Genomic DNA, 23,347 nt, shown 5'->3' on the forward strand with positions numbered 1-23,347 from the left:
GTAAGTAACCAGAGCAAGTAGGTCAAGAGGCAAGCGTTGGTCAGGGTCAGAATGACAGGCAGCTAAAGCTGGGTACACACTACAGGGTTTTTGTCAAATAAATCAACTCAACCAGCCGACATACGACCGCTCGTTCGAAAGTCGGGTCAGTGTGTGTAGTGACACGATGGTCGAAGTCTGCCCAAATGGACGATTATCTCCTCATTTGGTTGGTCGTACCGTTCAATATTTTCCCATCAATCACCTAACGATCATGTAGCGTGTATGCACTCATGCTGGCGATCTCCATAGAGTTTACAGAGTCGGGCTCTTTTCAGCCGATGTTAGCACTGAATGTCAGAGTGAATAAATGTAGAGAGTGCTGTAGAAGGAATAATTCATTTGTTCGTTCTGAGACAAAATATTTCGTTTCAGTCACAGAAGCTAACGAAATTCGTTAGTACATGTGGATAGCTATAACAAGGCAGTTTTAATCAGTGTGACAATGTGACGGTAGTGAATGAATGAATATTGTGCTGTCATTCTTTGGACTAGAGGACCAGAAAAAGGACTAGATGAAGAGCACAGATCTGAATCTAAATTGTGTCAGTGTGTATGGATGAATCATCAGACTGATCGGACCTTCAGTCGTAGGTATAATCGTTTGAGATAGCACGTCGGTCAGATAGACTCAATATTCTGGCAAGGCATCCTTGTACTGACCGGATGTTATAGATGCAGATATGCGTTCCAGCACCTGTAGGATGTCACTAATCATCAAGATACACATAGCAATAACCCTTCCTGTTTCCTTTGTCTTAGACCAAGTGCCAATCCAGCAAACGTGCCTCAGATGCCCTCACAGCTGACACAGTTTGTGACACCAACAGGCATGGTAAGACAGAGTCAGAAAATGGAAAAACCACAGCAGTTGATGTTGGCTGGAGACTGGAAGCAAATGGCCACTGGTGAGGGTGGCTACTGGAAACTAGAGAATTACACATCTGCTGATACAGGCTGAATCCAGGAAAAGGTCAGGATCACAGGAGAAATGCTGTACACTGCATGCACCTCTGAAGACTGCAGTGTAAGACAGAAAACCCAGAAACTGATTAAGAACTTTCCGCACACTGCAAGCAAGGAACACAGGATCTGATATTACACACTGTACAGACAAGGAGGGCTCGGTAACGAGGATCGCAAGGAAATGGAAGAGGTACACATTTGTAGTTCATATGAACTACCAATTTGCACCATCATGAAGCCTAACAATTATCGGGCATTTACTGCAGGACAAGCCAGACTGCTACATGCCTGGCAACAGGTGCAGCTGGAGAAAGAAACAGGACTGGTTAACTACAATGAGGTACAACAATAAAAAAGTCTAAAATATATAGAAACTAGAATTCCAAGTCCTGACAGAGCTGTAAAATGCAGTTAGATGGTAATTACCTAATCCGGATCAGCTACACTTGAGCTTGATTAAGTCTGTCCTCCACTGTTGCATTTTGGGCTGGAGGAGCTGTCAGCATGAGCTGCCGATCAGGAGGAGCGAGGAAACTCTTCTGCCTGCTCCATTCACTCTTTTTTGTGAGGTGTCTTTGCAGCGAGACCCTGCTGCTTGGAGTGGGCTTGTAGGAGAAGCTTAGGTTGGTGATCACTGCCCTGTGTGTTGCCTCAGCAGGGGTGAAACATATCTTTCTACCAACTGTGCTTTCCCATAATTGTATAAATAGACATTGGTATCATTATCAGCTCATAATAATAGATGTGTGCCGACCATCATATCCACCTACACACTAGGCCCGCAGGGTGTTTACAAATTAGGCCAAAAATTGCCTGTTTTTTGGTCAACCACCGATAAATACACACGTCCATCCATCAATGGTGGACATCAGACACCAACTAACCTGATAAACTTAGCAAATTAGTCAACTAAATATACATGAGTATGAGCAGCATAAGGCATTGAGGAGAATGTTTCAAAACCCTGGTCAGGGTATAGCAAAATAAAGCCTGTTAAAATACAATTTGAGGATAAATTGACTTGAGTGTATACAAAAAATGCCAAAGGAACATTAAGCAATGTCTTGCTGTGTGATGTATTTTACTATATGTGGCTGTTTTGGAAACATCTTAGCTCTTTATCTACTCTAATAAGGTTAAATGTGGTTGCTCGGCCTGAGTGCTGATCGACCAGAACCAGTAAGTTTGTTTGGCCTATGGTGCCCACTGACAGATAGCTGTCATGCACTGACTGGATTTTCAACCTGTGCAAAGAGAACCAACTGGTTGTCCAATACACCCATGTGTATTGGACAATGTGATGACCTCGGGACACATTGCTATGATGGTGACTGAAAACTGATCACCAAAAATGTTACCTTACCTTGCCTTCCAACCCCATAAGGCACCATAGATCTCAGTCTAAGCTCAGCAGGACACTGATCTAAGTCTTGTAAGGTTGGCATACGCTTTCTGCTACTACACCAGACTGAAACTTGACTGTCACTGATAGCTTCTGGTTCCAGTATTGGGTATATGAGATCACGTGTAATAGTGGCAGGGTGTATGCTGACAAAACAAAAGCAAATTCAAGAGACATTTAAAAAATAAATAAATAAAAAAAGCATAAACTTATACTCCTTTCACACCAAAATACCGGGTCTGACACAGGATAATGAATATGGTTTCAACCAGTGTTGCAACCATTCACCCTTCACTTTGGTCCTGGGTATATCCCGGGTCGCCGCCTTTCATACTGGACCCGTGTCTGCCTTGCATTTTCAACTTGAACCCTCCAATGAGCTGCTTTTAACTGAACCCAGGTCGAATAACTCGAGAATACCTATCAGTCAGCAGCATATCTGGCTCCAACCTTGGATAACCCTGTTCGTAACCAGGGTCGCGGACCTTGATCACATGACCTGGGTCATCCCCATCCCCTTGATTGTCTTTACCTTGTGGATATATGAGGCTTTCTATCGATAGCATCGTGGTGTAAATGTATTTATATTTTATGGACATTATATTGGGATATCCGAGTGGAGAAAAAACACACACTTTCCGTGATTCGTTGCATAGTTTCTTTCACACACCCAGAGCAATCCTAGAAAGGGTTTTACTTTTTTATATTTTCCATCCATATAAGGTGCAGGTACCCCTAAATACTTTTATTATTTATGGTGAGAGTAAGTTTATTTCTGCTTTTTTTTTTTAATCTATTTTCTCTTGAATTCGTTTTTGTTTTGTCAGCGATTGCCTAAGGAGCTGAGCCACTGGGAATAAGTTATTTATTTCATAGTCTACCCTGGTTTATTTTATATTGTTTTTTTTGTGGATATATGGGGCTTTCTATCGATAACATAGTGGTGTAAATGCATTTATATTTTATAGACATTATATTGGGATATTCGGTCAAAGTGGAGAAAAAATATCATGGTCATTTGGGGGTTAATATTACCAATGTATACAGAACACAGAATATTATCACTATATTAACGCAAACAGAAAAAGCTTTATGCATCTTTCAAAAATAAGACTCCTTAGAAAAACTTTACAACTTGTCAGATGGATGGCGAGATACTGTAAGTATACATGAAAAGCTCAGCACCTCAAAATCAACAGTGCGGGCTTCAAGAATGTTAGACTGTAAGAGGCTTGTTCGGATGCATCGGGAGATAGAGCACTCTGCAAGGACAGATTGACTGGTACAATTTATATCAAGCAATAACAGAAAATTCTGTTAACAAGACATTTATTGAAAGTGTATGCCAGGCTCATGTCCCACATTCCAAGCCATCAATACCAGACCTGTGATTTTTATCATCTAAAGACTTCCAGTAATAATTTGATCTTGTTTTACGAGACAAAGCTCCCGCCTTATTTGAATGTATAGATTGCATGTCTTTCTACATAACACCATGTTTATACTGCAATAAACGCCTTTTAACATATGTCATCGCTTAGCACAAAAGCTAAATACAGTCAAGTTCAAAGTACGTGAAACACGATGCCGGCAAAACAGCAGAAATGCTTTCAAACAGTGAACAGACCAGCAACAGACTCATTTGCTTTTAAATGTCATTTTTACAGGTGAGCTCTCAATTGAACTGCATGAGGAAGTAATATTCAGCAACATGCTAAGTGATCCTGATGGAAATCTGTAGAAGCGCACCCATCACCTACATGTGCTGGATTTTGGGTCTGAACCAACATTTATTACAATGAAGCCTACCTATTATTGACTGAGGACTAGTGATGTTCGTGAGGCAGAAGGCAATTTTGTTTCTGCTCATAAAACATACATGCCAACTCTCCCGGAAAGTCCGGGAGACTCCCGGGCAAGCTGGCATTTCTCCCGCATCCCAATCTCACACCGAGAATCACGCCATTTTGGAGGGCGGGAGGGGGCGGGACGAGGCCAATCGCATCATTTTGGCCCCGCCCCCGCTACGTAAATTACGTTTTTGCGGGGAGGGGGGTCCAAATGACGCGATTGGCCTCGCCCCGCCCTCCAGTCACGCCCCCGGGAGTTGGTAATTATGTCATAAAATAGTGGCTCCAACTATGTATAGGTGACTGGTGCACTTACTGACAATTATTTCTTGTACTTGTTTTTTTTTTTTTAAATCAAGCAAAACTTTACTGCATTTTTTCTTTTTTTCTTTAACAAACAAAAAGAAGCCAAAAACATTAAGCTAGAATAACAAACTAAACTCACGCAGGGGCACAAGCAGCGTCATAAGATTATAAAAAACATAATCAAAATGCATTATGCCTCAGGAAGTAAAGACAATCCATACAAACTGCCTAAAATACAACATACAATGAGACAAAGACAGCAATAGTGACAAAAGATACGAAAAACATTGACATTAATAGTAAAAGCGGCAGGGTGCCTGCCCCGAACACAATATTAGGAGAGCTCCACCTCCCTCAATCCTTCTGTAACATAAGGGGGGACGTTCTCAATCTATACCAGATCTTTTCATATTTATCAACTAGGTTCCTAATGCTGTACATAAATCTCTCATGGCCTACTGTGTCATTAACAAGATCAATCCAATTTCTCAAAGTCCGGGCCTCCGGAGCCATCCACTTCCTAGCGATGACCACTTTTGCCAGCATAAGTATAGTATTAATGAGCAGTCTAATAAGCTTATGAATGTTCTTGTCCAAGCCCAAACCAAATATACATTTCTTGTACTTTTAAATACAAAACAGTGATTTCCTTACAAATTACTACAAATTAGCAATATTTTATACATACTCATCAAATGTTATATTTTCAACAGAAAACTATTACATAGGGTTACAGATACATATATCACACCTACGAACATTATGAGTTTGGGGAATAGGGACGCAGGGAGTGTCCCCTTTGAAATGAGGGGACACTCAAGGCACGCTGGGATCCTGGTCACAGTATCTTGGGTCGTGCCACTTGTACCATGGGCGCACCTCGTACATCTGAGATTACTCTCAAACCTCCTCCTCCACCCTAAATACATCCCTGCATAGCCGCTCACCAGAGGTGGGTGCACACAGTGCCCACTCACATCGGTTAGCTTGACGTAACTCCCTACAGTCGCTGCGCTAAGGATAGACCTTAGAATGAGGCACTTCCTGGCTAAATTAGGACAGTTGGGGTAATATCCATATACAGATACTGGAAATAAAAACATGGGGGCTATTGCAGCAAATTACGCTAAAAAAGAAGAAAAGGATATTTCCTCCCATATGCAGAGCTGAACGCATTTTGAGATGCATCTGATTCTGTATCAGCAGCACATGCGCCTGGTTTATGATAAGTCATCATCATCAGCACGTACTGGCACCTGCCCTATAGCGGGTACAAAACATACACCTCCTAAGGAGCATATGCGCATGTTTCTGTAGGTCTACATGAGTCGCATTTACGAGAACATGCTTTTAGTGTACTTTATTAACCCTTTTGTATAACATGATATATTTGTTGTGCTCAGATGTCTACAACTCTCCATAATGCGTGTAATGCTGCCCACTTTCAGAGGCAAATACTACTTTCCAGTATAAACAAGGCTATCAAAAGTAGTATTTTGTTTTAAAGGTGCAAGTGGCTAAAGTTAGATTACATTTTGTTTTGCCAAACTTTATTTCCTGCTCATCTAATGTTGCTCATAAGTTATATCCACAGTATTTAATTGTGCAACCTCAACAAGCCATAGCCAATCAGACCATCTGAATGCTCACAGCAGTACAATGTGTTAGTGTGCTGAGAGGAGACTCTTGTGGGAGGCAGTGAGTGACTTGTCTACTCATGTGGTTATGTTAGTGAGGCAGGACTGTATATGACAGGGCACAGCAACTGTCTGTTACCCACCCTCCGATTTTCTTGCACACAAAATCTGGCTTACCCCCTCTGACACTGCGTCCCTCAGAGCCATCTCTTGCCCACATTCCTGGACACAAACAAGGTCAGAACCAGTCTCCCAATTACTCAACAACTTTGTAGAATGACTCACTCCCTTCCTATTCAATGATCTACTCTCTTGCTATTGCTTCTAAAATTCTCTCACTTACTTCCTACTTTGGCCTCTCCCAGATGACATTGGTCTTACCATTCTCCGACCACAGGCTACTCTACATCACCGATACCTAACCTGACACCTAAATACACATGTACACAACAACAACTAAAGACCCTGGTGTGTATACACCCCGTTGCATATCTTTGTGTCATCTGCAAAAAGGCACACTTTTGCTTCCATACCATTTGCAATGTATCCAAAAAAATATTAAAAAACATTGCTCCAAGTACAGATCATTGGTACTTCACTTTCCCTCCTGTAAATATGCTATAACTCTCTGTTTTCTATCCTGCAACCAAGATCTTATCCATTCCACCATCTTAGAATCCAATCCCAAGCTTTCGAGTTTATTTAACAGTCTGCGATTTGGGACAGTATCAAAAGCTTTACCAAAGTCTAGAAAAGCTACAACTACGCCCCCAACCCTTGATCTATTACTTTAGTCACCCAGTCAAAAAAGTCAATAAGATTTGTTTGACATGATCTCCCCCCAGTAAATCCATGTTGTTTGGGATCCTGTAGGTTTCTGAATTTGAGATATTCTACAGCTTTCTTTTAAGAGTGTTTCCATCAATTTCACTACAACTGATGTAAGCTCACTGGTTGGTAGTTGCTTGTCTCTTCCTTGCTTCCACTTTTGTTCTTTTCCAGTCCTCTCTGGTAACCACTTCTCACTCCCGCCTATAAGGCTTCTCCCGTGCTGCTCCCCACTTATGGAATTCCCTACCACGCTCAATCAGACTTTCCCACAGCCTTCAAACCTTTAGATCCTCTTTGAAAACCCATCTCTTTTTTAGAGGTGACCTTATTCTCAATAACACTATTCACACTAATGCACTCTCACAACGATCCCAATCTCCACTCTGAGCCACACTCGCTCCTCTTGTTTCAGCTGTGCCCTCTTCCCATTAGAATGTAAGCTCTCTAATGAGCAGGGTCCTTCATACCCTTTGTTTTCATGTCTCCTTTCATTTTGTCTGCCTTGTCTGCTCTTTTTTTTATGTATGTTCTGTTTGATGTATGTCCTTGTCTTCCCTACTGTACGGCGCTGCGGAGCACTGTGGCGCCTTACAAATCTACGATAATAATAATAATTAAGATGATCAGCTATTACCTTGTCTCCCTCAACAAGACTCTCACTCTCTGTCTGTAGTCTTATCATCCCACCTTCTGTTTTTCTCCTTTCACTTGTATACCTAAAAAAAGTTTTGTCCCATTTACCTACTGACTGGGCCATTTCTCTTCAGCTTGTGCCTTTGCACATCTAATTACCTTCTTGACCTCCATCTCTCTAACAAGATACACCACTTTGTCTTCATTATTCTGAGTCTGCCTATATTTCCTAAAGACCATCTTTTTTGCTTTCACAATACTTGCTACTTCTTTTGCAAATCACACTGGTTTCCTTTTCCTTGTGCTTTTCCTAAACCTTTTGATACAAAGGTCTGTTGCTTTTAGTATTGTACTTTTTAATTTTTCCCACCTCTCCTGCACTCCTTTCAAGTTCTTCCACTCTGCCAAAGAGTCACTTACACATTTTCCTCAGCCTTCCTAAAATCTAACACTTTTCTTTCTGTGTGGCATGAGTCTGTCTCTTTCTTTTTACTAAATCATACTGCTTGATGATCACTGGATCCTAGGTTCCCACATGTACAACAGATATGCTGTCACCATTTGTAAGTATTAAGTCTAATATTGAGTCTTTGCGAGTGGGCTCCCTCCCCATTTGCTTTAGGAATTCAGAATGTCCCTACTTCTAGTGGAACTTGCAAAAGACCCTTCCGTTCACATCCATGATTATTACCTCTCCTTTTAATGCCATTTTATTGATATCCTGCAATAGGTTCCTGTCCAGTTTCTCTCCCTGACCTGGTGGTCTATAGATCACCCCAGTACGAAGAATAGCCTTCTCCCCCATTTCTTTGGTCACCCAAAGGGCCTCACTTTTTTCTTAAATACTTTGTATTAAAGAAGTATTTATGTTTGCTGTCACATACACTATATGGACAAAAATATTCGAACGCTTGACCATTACACCAACAGGGACTGTAATGTCACTGTATTCAAATATATATACTTTAATATGGAGTTGAACCCCCTTTTGCAGCTATAACAGCTTCCACTCTTCCTGGAAGGCTTTCCACAAGATCTTGGAGTGTTTCTGTGGGAATTTGTGTCCTTCCTTTCTGTAGAGCATTTATGAGGTCAGGCACTGATGGTGGACGAGAAGGCCTAGCTCGCAATCTCCGTTCCAGTTCATCCCAAAGGTGTTCGATGGGGTTGAGGTCAGGGCTCTGTGTGGGTCAGTCAAGTTCTTCCACACCGAACTTATCAGATCCTGTCTTTGTAGTCCTTGCTTTGTGCACTAGGGCACAGTCATGTTGGAATAGAAAAGGGCCTTCCGCAAATTGTTGCCACAAAGTTGGAAGCATAGCACTGTCCAAAATGACTTGGTATGCTGAAGCATTAAGATTGTCCTTCACTGGGGATAAGGGGCCTAGCCCAAACCCTGAAAAACAGCCCGATACCATTATCCCTCCATCAAACTTCACAGTTCGCTTGATGCAGTCAGCCAGGAAACCTTCTCTTGGCATCCGCCAAACCCAGACTCGCCCATCTGACTGCCAAACAGAGAAACGTGATTCATCACTCCATAAAACACTGCTCCACAGTCTAGTGTCGGTGTGCTTTACACCACTACATCCGATGCTTGGCACTGGTCTTGGTGATGTGAGGCTTGCATGCAGCTGCTTGGTCATGGAAACCCATTCCATTAATGTCCCGCCTCACAGTTTTTGTGCTTACATTAATGCCAGTAGAAGTTCGGAACTCTTCAGCTTTGGAATCAGCAGAGCGTTGGCGACTTTTACGCACCATGTACCTGAGCAGTCCTTGACCCCGCTTTGTGATCTTACGTGGTCTTCCACTTCATGCCTGAGTTCCTGTTGTTCCTAAATGCTTCCACTTTCTAATAATATTATTTACAGTTGACCGTGGAATATCCAGCAGGGATGAAATTTCACAAAGCGTCTTATTGCACAGGTGGCGTCCTATCACAGTACCACACTTGAAGTCACTGAGCTTTTCAGAACTACCCATTTTGTATCACAAATGTTTGCAAATGGAGACTACATGGCTAGGTGCTTGATTTTATACACCTCTGGCAACGGGTCTGATTGAAACACCTCAATTAACAGGTGTGGCCAAATACTTTTGTCCATGTAGGGACATTGCTACCCCTCCTCCGATTTTTTCCACTCCTCATTATCGCCATTAGTTCTGGGGTTTAATTTCTCCTAGCATTTGCACACAAAGCTCTAAGAGTTTTGTTTAAGCATCTTCTATTCTTATCTTCAATGCTTATCTCTCTCGCTATGTTTATTTTCTTTGGATCTGCATTGTGTTCTGTTACTGTGGATATGTTTCCTGTTCTATTAGCCTGCAGAAAACGACACCTCTTGGTTGGGGCAGCAGATTGCTTTATTCCAGTTTAGTTCACTGCCCCCAACTGCTAGTTTAAATAATTCCTGATGAAGCTCTCAGAGCATATCCTACACTTCAGCTAGGCAAAAACTGCTACTTATACTAATCACTAGACTAACTAGGCTACCTATGCAGTAGTATCTAGTCACCCCCCAGAGCAGGAGTGTGGGACATATTAATTAAGGCCTGGTAAGAGAAAATGAGTAATAATGATTTACCCATTTAGCTCTTTTTGGCACTAAAGGGTGCTCTTGGTAACCCCATGAAAAAGAGTGACAGAAGAAACACCTCTTACACATGATGCTTCATCTGTCTGTCAGTATGTACTAAAGAAGCAGACTAGGCTACCTGCTGAGTGACAATGCTCAGAGAAACGCATAATTAAATACAAAAAAAATGATAATTTAACATATGATGTAGTTTATTATATTAAATTAAACTCTGGCGTATTTACTGTGATGCAATGCTGGTGAAGAGCATCTAACAGTCTCTAATTATCTCTCTCGTAGACTACCACTGAGCTGGTTAAAAAAGGCAGGAGCTGTTGTCAGTGCTCCTCCCAAGGAAGAAATGTGGACAATGTCTTCTGCCAGATTCAATCAAGAGTACTAGTCAACATAGGGACCGCTGGAGGCTTAAGACTGTATGGGTGAACCGTGTATCTCTGGTATGTAATACATCAAAACGTACCTGGAACACCTTATATCAAGAACATGATTATGTCTAATATTAGTTCTATTAAAGGTTTTTAGATTGATTTTTGGGGTCTCTAATTTACTTATGCTGCTTTCCCCATCTTGTAAAAAAAATAATCCAAAACTATACCAGAACACAATTTAAAATAAAAACTTGTTGACAGCCAGGAATTCATGTTCAGAATCCTTGAAGACTTTATACACAGAGAAAAACTTTCTGGCTGAGAGAATCTGAAAACAAATGATCAGTATTAAAGTGATTTAACAAACCCTGTAGCACTATACAAATAATGTGTTAAATACTGAGAGCATAGATTTACAAGAATAACCAGTAATTCAACATTACAGATGAGAAATACTTATTACTCCAGGAGTACTAACTCACCGTTAATTATGCAAATTCTCATTGCATGAAATAAAGTACTTTCTTTATCATTAGTTACCTTACAGACCACTGACCATACACAGTCATATACACATAAAGACAGTCAGCAATAACAGGTGAATTATGACACACAGATCACATAACCTGCTACTATAATCAAACTCTTGCTTAGAGCCTTATGTACCCATAATCAGTTAGAATCTTCATCTTTTTAATCGAACAAAACCCGAGAAAGTACAATAAAATCTTCACCAGAGACAACAATTTGTGCTTGTTAAAAAATGCCTTGTAGAAATACTGTATTAAAATCCCACTGTGATAAATCACATTGACCACACACCAGCTACAACATTATAAAAGTTTGGTCACTCTCTGTTCCTGATCTGTCTAGCTGCATGCACACCGACATGTAGATGGTGAGAGCTTCAAAGGGAAAAAACTCAAAGTTCATTAATAAGGTAACAACAATCAATAAAAAGAAACTCCTTGCCTTATAGATAGACCAAAACAAATAGCACTCAGGAAAGATATCGATGTCTAGATAAATAACAGTTTATAATGTATAGCACATCTCCCGTATAGCACATCTCCAAAGAGTTAAATCAAATCCATCTTGCTTACCTTAAGAGTCTGTTAACAGGGAAGCTTGTAAAATACATTAAAATTAAGTACACTTTAGATGGATGCTAATTGTGCTTTATTACCGTGTTTTCCAAGCACTTTTGGAGCGCTTTGCTTTTACCAATACAAGCTGGTACTGTGAGATAACGCATGGGAAACAGTTCATGTAGCACTCTACAATTTTAAACATTGAATTAATATTTTAGAGCGCCATGATGTGAATAAGCCCACAAGAAACCGTTCGTCCTATTTTTAATTTTGGTTTCAGCCATTAGATAACGGCCAAAAAGCGCATTAGCAGAGGATAGGTGTGAATGAGCCCTGAAGGTAGATGTAAGTAATCAGATGTCTACAGAATTTGGCCAAGAAGTGTGCACGCTGCAGCGATTACACACTGTGTAAACCTGACCCAGTGTCAATCACTGCTGTACAGATACACATAATACCAGTCCCAGCAGAAGCCAAGACATTTTACTTACTAATATAAACTTGTTTTGCTTCTAAACTGTACAGCAGGGTGGAAATGTATAATAATATACGTACTATACCATGCATATTTGTGCTAAACTCCAATTTGTGTTTTAATATCTACAGCAAAACAACTGCAATGATCCACAGCTATAAAGAATTCTAGAACATATTTATGTAATAATAATAATAATAATAATAATAGATGGTAAAAGAATAACTCTGGTGTAATTTACTATATTAAGGATGAATATCTGGAATAAACATCTGCATTATATTATTGCCCAGTAAAGCAACTTTGCAAAACGTATCATTATTATATAAAATAAACAGTGACAACACAATTATTAATATTAGCCCTGTAATTTGGAATATCTGGAATACACGTGTATAATTTAAGTGCATATTCTTATGCCTATTGCATTTAATGTTTTCTATTGCTTTGCATACAATTCAGAGTGTAAGAAAAATCGCTACAAACATGTTTTCAATGTAATCAAATATCATGGATAAAAGTAGGTTTACTGCAGAAAACGATGGGACATGAGACAGAGTAATCCAAGTATAGCCTCTTCACTCACAAGTGTCTGCGTCCACTCCTGACACCAATAAAAAGTTCTTATTTTGAAAGTAGTTGGTTAGAATCTGGCTCCAGAGTTAGCAACATATAATGACAGCTTAAGGAGAGAATGTGAAAGTGCATGAAGATCCCAGACTGCAGCAAAGCACTTCCACAGTACGCCCCCCCTACCTCCTCACACACTTCAGATAATACTAGCAGCAAACCACACACTATACACAGGATGGGGTCTGTGCATGCTTCATTGCCAACGTACCGTGTATACAGCTGCGTTGCTGGTGTGGTCTTAGTGGCTGCAATAGAAATCTGCGGGGCAGCTCTGTTCCGATCAACAAGATCCTCTATCCCCCCGGTGTCAGCTGTCAGAGGGACTTCTGCCTGGCGCTGGGGTTCACTGCAGGCTTTCAGGCTGGGGCTTGCAGGGGCAGGAAGCAGACCTCACTTCTGGCGGAGAGAGCTGCCTTGTCCTGCACTCCTGCGGGCTCCGGGAATGAGGGGTGAGGCTACAAGGCTCGGCTCCCTCTTGCCAGCGCTGGCTGCTGCCCTTTGCTAGTGGGGAATCTGGAGCCTGCTGCGTGTCACTTTGCTGGAACTTCCAGACTCCCTCTAGAGGAAAGTATTGGGTAGTGCACAACGAAAGACAATGATTTACTGTACTTGAACATTGTAAAGACTTTTATAAACATAGCTACTTTGTTTCGGGTTTCTCTTTAGAATATTAGTTAAAATATTTACCTGTGCCTGATATATAACTAAAAAAAATATATGTGTCTTACTTTTCCTACTACAATGATTAGGTATAAGAAATAGAACATAATATTACTTATCTACAAACTGTACATATAATTAATATAGATATATAATTATCCTTTTGGCCTGGCTTAACTTTGAGAGCGTAGTGCTGAATGATCCAGAAAAAAAAAAAAAAATCTCACATTAAGGCATCTATTGTAGTATTCTTTGTGGGCAGGCAATACTGGTAGTCCAGTACTTAGGCCACCAACTGGAAACGCTTCATATTGTCACTTGATGGCATGGTGTGTGTCAATCAGGTTTCTGCTACTAGTGTTCATAGAAACTACAAAAAATGTCTCAACAATTCGTGGCTCTCCAGCTCCTTTGGAACTATAACTCTTAGCATGCCCTGCCTGCTGTTGTAGAGCTACAAATCTCAGCATGTCTTGCAGTAGGTTTCAGCAACTTTTAACTTGTCCAGTACCTCCAAGAAAAATCTTAGGGCCGATGCGGACTCTATATGTTCACCCCCCCCCCCCGCCCCCTCCAGCTGTGCTCTCAGCCCATTGGAGGAGTTGTGACAGCGTTGACCAATAGGAAGCTGTTGGTCACTTTTCTCCTGCCTACAGATCAGGCTCATATTGGCCATAAATAGGCAAATGGGCTTGAGGCCCCAATTTCCCCACCCTAATCCATGAGTCCTGGAGTGTCTTGTATCTATCTTGATAGAAAGAAGGGTAATAGTATATGATTAGGCAGATAGCCGGTGGTGTAACGGCTCACTGGACTCCACTGTCCCCCCTACCCACCCTTATCATTGTCTGACTGGGGAATGAATGGCCTGCCGGGGGAATGAAATGGTTGGGTCCCAAAAAATAATGTGTGCACTAGCTGCCAGAGGGGGTGTGGCCAGCTTCCAGAGAGGTGTGGCCAGCTTCCAGAGAGGTGTGGCCAGATGCTAGAGGAGACAGAAGGAAAGAAGATCACAGTCACTTCATCTGAGTTATTCTTATTTCCTTCTAGCACAGAAGCAAAGGAGAAACAGGTGACTGTGACAGTGATTATTCTTTCCTTGCATCATACAGCTAGGGGCCCTCCAGCAGTGGGGTCACCAGGGATAAGTAGCCTAACAGAGCTTTCCACCTATTTGCTATACTATCTTTCCCACAATAGTTCTGTCTTCCCCACAATAGTTCTTCAGTAGTGGGTGCCCTCTGGATCCAAGTAATTAAAATTACCATCCTCCATAATCATCTCTGAGCAGCAGAGGATCTGAAGCAGGGCTTGAAATGATAATCAGCTACTAAATAGATGAGAAGCCAGAAATGATCTCCTATAACATGCAAGGATAATGAGGAAGCAAGTCAGAGAGATCCCCAGAAAATGTAAATGGCAAAATGATCAAATGTCTTGGGGGTAAATTTATCAAGCTGCAGGTTTGAAAAAGTGGAGATGTTGATTTCATGGTCAGCATTCTCACGAATATTGTCTCAGCTTACAATTGGCTGCGTCCACTGTGTGTGGGAATAGAAGATCCGGCACGGAGGGAAATAACAATGATCAACACCTTTTTAAATATTTTAACATCAATCGGATACAATCGGTAACAAACAGGTATAAAGTTGTGGTTATACAGAATCCAAAGCTTTATAACAAATATACAAAGATAAGTTGTATGAGCAGTAACATTAGTACAAATAACAAATATATGCACACCAATTAAATAAAATAAATTAAATATAGGTAGATAGGAAGGGATAAGGGGAGAAGGGGTCCCATAGATTGTAAGCTTGCGAGCAGGGCCTTCTCACCTCTTTGTCTGTTTTACCCAGTTTGTTTATTAGTTTACTATGTTTGTCCTCAATTGTAAAGCGCTACGGAATATGTTGGCGCTATATAAATAAATGATGATGATGATGATGAAGGGATGGGAAAGGAAGGAGTCTTGTATCTTATTAACCACCAAGTTTTGTAAGCTTTAAAATATTTAGACGTAAAAGCCAAGAGTTAGGGGGGTACCTTATAAATTGGGAATTAATTTTTGAAATAAGAATAAGTGGCGTTCGGGACAGGTTATAAGGGACAGATGATGTAAGGCAAAGTAGATAGCTGTGTACTTTGAGTTTGATAAAATAACCGAGGGACCCAAACCTGTTTAAAGGTGTTGTCCTTGTCCTGAATGTGAGGTTATTTTCTACATGCGCGCCAAGAGCCAAACACAAGAGATAAGGGAAGAAACGTGCGTTTGGTCTCGACTTTTCCGAAGTTTGGCTATAAGGCTATCTTGCTGCAGCTATGGGAGGCTAGTTTAGTTGAGTGTTTGTCCAGAGGGTAGCATAAGAGGATGGACCAGGTCATTTTAGAACACTATTTTTTATTATAACCATACCTACTTCATACATATATTTAAAAGTAAACAACATCTTTATATTTACATATAGAGCAGAGACGGTAACAGAAGGAGAGGATCAGATGCAACAGAAACGTGATGCTGAAGGGCTTCTATAAACGTCGCTTGGTGATTTTCCAATGCTGAAGATGCAGTGCTGACATATCAAAGTCAATCCAAAGAAAATAGTAGGCGTACTCAGATTAAGGGAATCTTCTACTACAACAGGGCAGTAAGTACCTAAACTCCATATAATGCTAAAACACACATTATAACAACACTTTAACAACAACAGAATATTCATGTATGCTTACTAGAAGCAATGGCTGGATGCCCAATACATAGAGATCACTGGTTATGTCACATCTGAAATAATGTTATGTCTTCTTCATTTGAACTGTAGAGCAATGTGCTAAATAATACTATTTATTTTATTATGTTCTTTGTGCCTGCTTTGTAACGCAAGGGAGGACTGCATTGTACGTCACGGGGCAAATGTTTAAGTAGGAAATAAAATAGCATCAAGCTTGATTTTTTTTATCTAAGACATGTAAGTAAGATTAATTGTACTGAAATCATGATGCTGTGATGTTTGTTGTTTTTTATGTATTTATGTTTTTGCAAACATGGTTTTAATTATCTTGTATATGTTCAACTCCAAGAGGTTAGATTTATCACACCTTCTAAACAGGAAAGGTGGAGGGGTTGTCCATAGCTACCAATCAAATTCCATCTAACATTTTCTAGCATGTACTAGCTAAATGATAGCTAGCATCTGATTGGTTTGTATGGGTAACAGCTCGATTTTTCCATTTTAGAAGGTTTGATAGATCCACCTCCAAGTGTGTGTGCATCTCATAATGTCTGTGCTGTAGTGGCTATATTCATCATATTACATAAAAAGCTGCTGCCAAGGCTATAAGCAAGTCTGAAGAAGGCTATGTTGAAAACATGTTGCTACACAAGTGATGTTTTAAGCACTTATATGAAAATCTGTATACCATCCACAATAATGACTGGAGCTTCGAAAGAGGCTACATCACTGAGGAGGAAACCAGGCGACTGTAGTGGTAATTTAGCAGGTGCAAGGTATGTACTGAGGTTAGCAATGGGAGGTGAGATGTATGGATAATTTATGTACATTGCACTCTCCCAGCTGGTCGCTCACCGGGGGAGATTCTTAGTGTTCTTACTCAGTCTAACTAAGATATATTTATCAGTCCGAAGATCCACAGATGGCATTAAGCACGCTAGTATTTCTCTTCTGCACGCTTGTCTACCCCACAGTACAACCATAGCATGATAACCAGCAGTATGTCTGCATTTAACGTAAAACCTCCATCTATTCTTACTGTGTTACTTTTCGGTGATGCCCAGGTGAATGGAGTCAGAGAAAAGATATGTAATGGAAATAATTCATTATACATTTTTGGTGGAAATTAAGATGATTATGTGTGAAGCCATAAACATTCCCCCATATTCTCTAAAGCACGTCTAGTAAGAGCCTAAAGGGGCACCATAAAAAAACAACTTAGGTAAGTAGTTATACTGAATGCAAATGATCTACTCTAAGTAGTGTCTCATACCTAAATTTTAAGTAATGCTTGAGTGTTACTTATGGTGTTGTATGTATTCATTAAGGAACTTAAATTAAGAAGTTTCTTATTTCAGTCTCCTGGACAAAACCATGTCACAATGCAAGGGGTGCAAATTAGTTTTCTGTTTTGCACATAAGTTAAATACTGACTGTTTTTCATGTAGCACACAAATATCAACTTTAAATTTCAGTGTACAAATAAGCTATCAAGTATTTGTGTGCTACATGAAAAAACAGTCAGTATTTAACTTATGTGCAAAACAGAAAACTAATTTTCACCCCTTGCATTATAACATCGTTTTGTCCAGGAGACTTAAATAAGAAACTTCTTAATTTAAGTTCCTTAATGAATCAGGCCCCTGATGCTTAAGTGAACATCTATTCATAATTTTGTTTCATCTTGTTGTACCTGTTTCTTTTGCCACCTGTTTTCACTAAGTGTTGTATACACAACTGAGTGTTCCGATAACCACTCATGTAGGAGATTCGTTATATGGTACAGAAGTATGTTTTTTTTTAAATGGAAATAGCATGCAAGAAAAAAATGTAGGCAGTCCTGTATGTACAAGACTTAGGGCTAGATTTACTAAGCTGCAGGTTTGAAAAAGTGGGGATGTTGCCTATAGCAACCAATCAGATTCTAGCTGTCATTTTGTAGAAGGTACTAAATAAATGATAACTAGAATCTGATTGGTTGCTATAGGCAACACCCCCAACTTTTTCAAACCCGCAGCTTAGTAAATCTAGCCCTTAGAGCAAGTATAAATGAAGGAAAAAATATTCTTGAATTTAGTATTACACTAATATAAACAACCGTTTAGTTTCATGATTTAGTTGTCTGGTTCCCATTTCGTCATGTAATGTAAATCGTTACTATGACTGAGCCATTCTCATGACCTTTGTTACATAGGAACAAGAAACCACAATCCAGCCACTTAAGTTATTCTCAGGAATTCTGTATATAGGATATATATATATATATATATATATATATATATATCCTATATACAGAATATATATATATATCCTGTATATAGCACCTATAAGCCATAAAAGCATAAATTAACCTATTACAGAATGGACAGAATATCATATAAATATATTATTATTCATAGTGCCATTCACCTTTAATGGGTAGATTGATCAAATATTCTAAAAAGAAAAAGTAGAGGTGTTGCCCATAGCAACCTATCCGATTTTAATTATACATTTTTAGAATGTACTAGATATATCATAGCTAGAATCTGATTGGTTGCTATGGGCAACACCTCCACATTTTTTTTTTTAAAAACTAACTGAGAAATCTACCCCTAAGTGTTTCAGCTCATAAGTAATAGCTAAAAATGTGCTAAAAAAGTGCATGTATGAAAATATATATGCATAGGCAAACCGAGGGGGTTTGCCTCGTGCCTGGAAACCCCCCTCCAAGCCTGGGGCACTGTATAATTGAGGTGGCTGGACCCTGCCCCCGCTTCACACGACTCTGCTTGAAAAGAGAGAGCTGCGTGCACCTAACAGTAGTGCACGCAGCATTGCCCATGTATATTATCTGGATATGGAGAGTTGGAGAGCAGCCAAACACTCTGTAAAATTATAGCCACACCCCCATGGATGCTGGTCACGCCCACTGGTGGCACCGTGTGGAAACCCCCCTCTGCAAATACTGCGTTTGCCCCTGATATGTACAATCAATATGTTATTGGGTAAGAACAAAAGCGTGTCAATGTATCAAGACAGTATGTTAAATCAACATTAATAAATTAAATTAAAGCCCTTATGTTATGGCCAATTTAAAGCAGCAATCCCATGAACAACAATGTTGACAATTACCATTTCCTAATTTTTTTCTGCCTTTTAATGATTTAGAATTCCTTACAGGGTCATGGACTACCATGGCAACCACAGTCACATTAAGCATGATGTAATGAGCAGAGAGTCTTTGGAAAACCCCTCAGAGCTCTCTTTCCTCTCCCTCCTTCTCCCACCTCTGCCGTCACATGACATGCTGAGAGCTGTGAGCCTGTGGCAGCCATACTAGTTTTTCTTCCAGAGAAAATCTGAAAAGGAGATAATTAATTGTAGAAGAACAGCTAAGAAAAAATATTTCAGATTTTACACCTGAAGTGATAAATAGCTTAACATGCTATTTAAAGAAAATAGTAATAATAAATTAGATTGCTGATTTATTAGCATATCAATATAATGTGGTATGATGATTAGACATAGCACGAAAAATGAATCCTCAATGAAAACCATGTGGAGAAAACTGAAAGTGAGTAGCATGGATAGAAATATGGTCCAGTACAGATGGATAATATGGGGTCTATTGAAATCCATATTCCTGTGATTCCTTGTTTCACTGCAAAATCACAATAAATGTTTAGCTTCACTCTTTTCAAAACGTTTAGGTTCGCATTCAACTCTCTTGCTTGCCAAACCCTGCAATTTTTGCTCGAGGTCTGACTACCAGGCGCTTCCATTGGACTGGGCAATACTTTGGACACGTTAAGTGGAATCTGTAAATAAATCACTATTTTTGCGTGACTGGAAAGTTCCTTAGTCGGACTGAATCGGCCCCTCTGTGTGGGAGGGGCCTCAACTGATTGGATGAGCTGTGATCAGCTGAGAAGCTTGTTCACTTTGAATATTATCCAGAAAGCAAAAATAACTTGTGTATTGGGTGCTATGGGTTACCTCACTCATGCAGTATTGCATCTTGGGTAATATAATAACCACCGTTATATATGTCATATAATGAAAGTGCACCTTTTCTCTAAAACATCCAAATTATAGAAAACTGACACAAACCTAGAACTTCACAGCTGTTTTCATTATTTTATAGCCTAGAAGTAATAAGAGATATATTGTAACTGTACAACTACATGTAAATATTATATTTATATAAGTGTATTATAAGAATATGGTAAACAGCTTTAAAATAAAAAAATCAAATCAAATGTTTTTAGTTTGCTATGAAAAATATAATTTCATTTCAGCAACAGAAATACATATAATTATTTGTATTTATATAGCACCACCAATTCTAATTTCCCTAAGACATACACACTAATTTTTACTGTCTTTGGAGTATGGGAGAAAACTGGAGACACAAGGAGAACATACAAACTCCACACAGATAGGGCACTGGACAGGAATTGAACTCATGACCCCAGGGGGGTGATTCAGCAATGCTAACCACTGTGCCGTCAAATATACTATATAAAGGTGTTGAATAAAATTTTCACTGGCTATACTAGCTAATTTGCTTAGTGGTCATTGATGTTGCATATCTTAAAAATATAAAATTGCTCAATACTGAAACTGTTTGAGCCCCTATGTGTCTCCCTTTTTGTAAAATGTTTAACTCACAATTCTTACTTCTTCCCAAACCTATTTCATGGACATGTGTGAGCTATTCCCTCATTATTTCATCATCAATTAAGCAGGTAAAAGGTCTAGAGTTGAGTCTAGGTGTGACATTTGCATTTGGAATCTGTTGCTGTCGACTCTCAATATGAGATCCAAAGAGCTGTCAGTATCAGTGAAGCAAGCCATCATAAGGTTGAAAAATCAAACCAAAACCCATCAGATAGCAAAAACATTAGGTGTGGCCAAATCAACTGTTTGTAACATTCTTAAAAAGAAAGAACGCACCGGAGAGCTCAGCAACACCAAAAGACCCGGAAGACCACGGAAAACATCTGTGGTGGATGACAGAAATTTTTTTCCCTGGTGAAGAAAAGCCCCTTCACAACAGTTGGCCAAATCAAGAACACTCTCCAGGAGGTAGGTGTATCAAAGTCAACAATCAAGAGAAGACTTCACAAGAGTGAATATAGAGGGTTCACCATAAGATGTAAACCATTTGTGAGCCACAAAAACAGGAAGACCAGATTAGAGTTTGCCAAACAACATCTAAAAAAGCCATTACAGTTCTGGAACAACATCCTATGGACAGATTAGACAAAGATCAACTTGTACCAGAGTGATGGGAAGAGAAAAGTATGGAGAAAGAAAGGAGCTACTCATGATCCAAAACATACAACCTCATCAGTGAAGCATGGTGGTGGTAGTGTCATGGCGTGGGCATGTATGGCTGCCAATGGAACTGGTTCCCTTGTATTTATTGATGATGTGACTGCTGACAAAAGCAGCAGGATGAATTCTGAAGTGTTTCGGGCAATATTATCTGCTCATATTCAGTCAAATGCTTCAGAACCCATTGGACGGCGCTTCACATTGCAGATGGACAATGACCCGAAGCATACTGCAGAAGCAACCAGAGTTTTTTTAAGGCTAACAAGTGGAATGTTATGGAATGGCCAAGTCAATCACCTGCCCTTAATCCGATTGAGCATGCATTTCACTTGATGAAGACAAAACTGAAGGGAAAATGCCCCAAGAACAAGCAGGAACTGAAGACATTTGCAGTAGAGGCCTGGCAGAGCATCACCAGGGATGAAACCCAGCGTCTGGTGATGTCTATGCGTTCCAGACTTCAGGCTGTAATTGTCTGCAAAGGATTTGCAGCAAAGTATTAAAAAGTGAAAGTTTGATGTAGGATTGTTTAGTTTGTCCCATTACTTTTGGTCCCTTAAAAAGTGGGAGGCACATATAGAAACTGTTGTAATTCCTACACTGTTCACCTGATTTGGATGTAAATTCCCTCAAATTGAAGCTGAAAGTTTGCAGTTAAAGCACATCTTGTGTCACGGGCACTAGGAGTCTTTACCCAGTATCACCTGCTGATGGTCTTATCAGAGCAGTAGAGTTGGTATATGATACTCTGGTGGCTGGGTGATAATGGAACTGGAAACAGCAGATGGTTAGAGAATGCTCAGAAAGTCTATGACTAGCAGCACTGGTAAACAATAGGTAACTGAACACGAGGATCCGGATGGACAAGGACATGTGAGGGTAGTCAGTGGTCTGCGCACGGCAAGTTGTACCACTGCTATAGAGGAAGGACACGAGGAGATAAATGCAATGCAGAGTCTACACGGGTACACTGAACTTGATCCCACGTTGAACTGCACACAATAATAATAATGAATGAACAGCACTGCACAGATAAACAAAGTCACTAGAATAGTCCAGCAAAAGGAAACACAGTCAATAATAGCAATAGTCTCAGAGGATGGAAACTCCGGAGGAGAACAACTCAGTCCAGATGGATATGCAATACACCAGCACAGTCAATGAGAAGTATGCATACCGTGGTTCAGATGAGCAGGCTGTTAGAGATAGCTGCAGGGATACCTGAGCAGCAGGGAACTGACGAGATGAGAAGTCCTTGCAGAATGGAAGCGGCAGGTAGGTGCAGCGCACTGTAGGTAGGCCAGCAAGGACGACAAAATACTCAGGAAGCAGTAGTATATCGAATTGAACAGCAGGAGACCACGGGAGAGCTGAAGCGATGTAGCAGAGCTGGAAGCCGAGGAGCGTAGACTCGATGCTAACAGGCAAGTTGACACAAATGGACTCACTGTAGAAGCAGTAGGCAGTGGGTCAGCTGACGGCAGGTAGAATGCAGACTGGAGCGCTGAGACGAGCAGGACTCTGTAGACACGCTGAAGTAGCTAACAGGAATCAGCTGGAACAGTAGCGATGTAACACAGGAGAGTTGGAGAGATCTGTAACTTGTTAGACACACGGAGGCAGCGGGTAGGAATCAGCTGCTGGAGTCACGATGAAACACAGGAGAGTTTGAAGTAATCTGTAACTGTAGATATACGGAGGCAGCGGATAGGAATCAGCTGCTGAAGTCACGATGAAACACAGGAGAGTTTGCAGTAATCTGTAACTGTAGATACACGGAGGCAGCGGATAGGAATCAGCTGCTG

At 40.3% G+C, this 23,347-nt stretch overlaps 1 protein-coding gene across 4 annotated transcripts in view; it reads right to left on the reverse strand.

Annotated features, from left to right (window-relative positions):
* Positions 1 to 13,359, reverse strand: part of GHR (growth hormone receptor) — a 316,411-nt gene extending 303,052 nt beyond the window's left edge. For 2 of the 4 annotated variants that reach the window (XM_075184050.1, XM_075184056.1), the window contains exon 1: positions 13,040 to 13,358. The gene's annotated coding sequence lies outside the window, so the exon portion shown is untranslated. Of the gene's footprint in view, positions 1 to 12,784; positions 12,885 to 13,039 lie in introns of those variants that run through there. The other 2 variants (XM_075184043.1, XM_075184046.1) reach the window with 2 other exon arrangements.
* Between the last annotated feature and the right edge of the window lie 9,988 nt (positions 13,360 to 23,347).

This window comes from Mixophyes fleayi, chromosome 1, assembly GCF_038048845.1.
Source record: "Mixophyes fleayi isolate aMixFle1 chromosome 1, aMixFle1.hap1, whole genome shotgun sequence".
Classification (NCBI taxonomy): Eukaryota; Metazoa; Chordata; class Amphibia; order Anura; family Limnodynastidae; genus Mixophyes; species Mixophyes fleayi.